This window comes from Seriola lalandi, unplaced genomic scaffold, assembly GCF_002814215.2.
Source record: "Seriola lalandi dorsalis isolate HSWRI2012SDOR001 ecotype SW California unplaced genomic scaffold, Sedor1 jcf7180002054952, whole genome shotgun sequence".
NCBI classification, from domain to species: Eukaryota; Metazoa; Chordata; class Actinopteri; order Carangiformes; family Carangidae; genus Seriola; species Seriola lalandi.
The window spans coordinates 87,139-90,489 of NW_019525503.1; positions in this window are offsets into that span (position 1 = coordinate 87,139).

Genomic DNA, 3,351 nt, shown 5'->3' on the forward strand with positions numbered 1-3,351 from the left:
ACAACAACAACAACAACAACAACAAATTCAAATAATAATGTTTGAATTTACACACGAGTCTATTTAATATTAAAAAGACGACACACACGACTCGCTGTGAGGCGTTGTGGTCACTCAGTCAGTGTGGGACAATTTAAAACATGATATTTTAACAAATCTATTATAACGTCAGTGTCGCATGATTCAGATATTATTGCAAATATGTGCTGTTAGCACTTAGCTTAGCCTTAGTCTTATAGTAAACATTACAATAAACCAAGCAAACTCAACTTTAGCTTATTTTCAAACAGGTGGCCGTCTTCACAACTTCAAAAAGTCAAGAAGCATTGAACAACAAGTGCAACACCCGGCCGGGTCCGTCACTTTTTTGTGTCCCCTGGAAACACTTCCGTTGTGCAGCACAGCCTCTGTGTATTTGCATGTGTTTTGTCAAGTGTCAGTGAGTTGAGCCCTCAGGGCCACTGTACCGGGGGGGTCCACGGACCACTCTTTGATACAGGCTGGTTTAAATCATCCATTTAAATCCCTCCAGTAACTAAACCACATGTGCAGACCACATATTCTGCTTCACTCAGAGATCTGTCACATTACACTGAAACTCCAAGGCAACACATGATAAACAACAAAGATAGGACAGGACAGCTCTGCAGTCGATCGGTGAGATGGTGAGGAGAGGTATCACTCCTCAGAAGTTTCTGCAGACTGTCCGGCCTGTAGCTTTAAGTCAGTGAGCGGGCGGCGCCGACCTGTAACACGCCGCACGTGTGTTTCCTGACACACACTCGGCTCGAGCGGGTGCGGTGATCTCTGCTGCAGCAGCACATGTGGCAGGCGACAGATGTCACCACAGGGGTCACAAAATCATTAATATTTATCTGCTTTTATTTCAATTCATTTCTATTTAATAAGGTTCTGAGTGGATGGTGGTGTAAGGTCACACTCAGAGAAGACGACTGTATCACACCGCTGAGGTGATGTATGCGTTATTTATAAGATGAGCATGTAAGTTATTTTTATAAGTGACATTACAGGAGATGGTGTGTCTGTGTGCGTGTGCGTGTGCGTGTGCGTGTGTGTGTTTGGTCACATATGATTCTGTGTGATGGCGTTGCAGTAAAATGTGTGTGCTGAATGTGTGTTAGCAGACTTGTGTGTAATAGCATCTGCATGACTTTGCACCCCTTCAGTGAATGTGTGACTTTATCTGTGAGACATGTACGTGTGAGTGTGTGTGTGTGTGTGTGTGTGTGTGTGTGGGTGTTTAAGAAAGTGTGCATGTGTGTGTGGTGATATTTACAGCAGCAGCTCCACCTGCAGATGTCGTCACCTCCTCCTCAGTCACATGTTGCTCTCTGCTGCCCTTTGAAGGCAAATAGCAGCAACTACTGCACCAGACAGTGATTTAAAGTATTACTCATAGTTTCTTAAAGCTCCTCCAGTGTAAAGGTCTGTGTCCATGTGTAGTGTGATTATAGATCAGCTCTAGCTTCTATATTAATACTGTGAAAGTATCAAAGCCTCAGTCCACAGAGAAATGCACACAGCCTGTATTCAGAAACTGAGCCTTAAAACCAGCCGTCAGGACTTCTGGAACTTTGTGATGTCACAACGAAGCCGTAATGAGTCCTGACACCTGGTATTTAAGTCTGAGGTTAACAGAAGGTCAGGATATTTTCACGTTTTATTCTACAACATAAAATACGTTAGTAATAAGATTATAAAAGTTTTGGATTTTTCATTCTTTTTTTAAAAAATATTTTTGTTTTGACTTTTTGTTTTCGGTTTATTCATTTTCAATTTAGTTTTAATTAGTTTTTAAAGCAGCTTTGCTCGTTTAGTTTAATTTTCATTTTTTTTGGAATGTTTGATTTTAGTTTTTATTAGTTTGAGTTTTACTCTTAGTTTATTTTGTAATAAGGGAGATTTATCAGAGACGAGATGTGAAACTACACTGAGGTACTACACATGGTTTTTATATCTTCTTATGGATCAATACTTCAGATAAAACACAGAAGAAGAAAAAAATGTGGAGCTTTAAAGAGGAACTTGAAACTAGAATGTGGAAATGAAACCTGCAAAACCAACATGGCTGACCTCAAGACGTGAGACTGAACCAGATTACTGTTCAGGCGAACGTAGAAATGGAGGAGCGTGTTCTTGGATGTGACAAAGCTTTTAGCAGTTCGCTGTATTCTCGTCCCACTTCAGCTTTTCATCCAAATTTGGACTCTGTGGCGGCGGCCGCCAGTGATGGTGGAGACTGGTGAACGCCTGACGAACAGGTGGAGGAAATAAAAGGAACACTTAACAATCTCATTCAGGACATTACAGCAGCGCTGTAATTGATCCTCGTTGGCTGAAACGGCTGAATACAAGAGAGACTAAATGTGGCTCGTCCACGTTGCCAGAAACATGTCACACTTGATGATGAATGATGCACCAGAATCGGCCTCAGCATAGCTTGGGCCGGTTCCCCGGGTCGCCGACTGGAGCCGGTTTCTCTGCCCAAATCAGGATCCAGGGCAGGATCCACATCGGGTTCTGTGGAGCCACGACAGCTGAGGTGCTTCCAGCATCTGACATGTTTTACAGTCAATCACAATCACTTCATCTCTTCCTGTACACGAGGCGCGTTGGGACATACTCGGAGCGTCTTAGCGATGACCACGACGCCGCGTGGGGCGGTCGACTCAGCACATGGTGCAGCAGCAGCAGCAGCAGCAGCAGCAGCAGCGGCGGTGGCGGCAGCGGCGGCGGCCATTTGTGGAGAAGTCATGTTCAGCTACTTGGAGCTGGTGACAAATGAGGATGCCAGAGGAGTGACAGCGTGACTGCAGACGCTCCACAGGTCAGAGGTCATTTAGATTCAACAGGGTGTGAGGGTCCAGGAGGCGGAGCTTACAGTGTTCAGTACGCAGTGAGGTACTGAAATGGACCTTTAGTTTCTTTAGAACAGATCAGTTCTATAGAACTGAAACACACTGAACATGAATCACTTTATATATAAAATGTTGATTTTCACTAATTGTCAGTTTTCTAAAATAAATGTCAATAACTGAAGGATTTTGTATCTGGAAGTTTCTGCTTCATAAAGGAACAAAGAGACGTCGCTGCAGCTGCACCTGGATCACCTGGATCACCTGGATCACCTGGATCACCTGGATCACCTGGTGGAGCGACGACACGTCAACGCCATCCATCACATCTACTCTTCTACAGAGCATCATCATCATCATCATCATCAGACATCAGAAGACACACAGACACACACACACACATACACACACACACACACACACACACATACACACACACACAGACACACACAGACACACACACACACACACACAC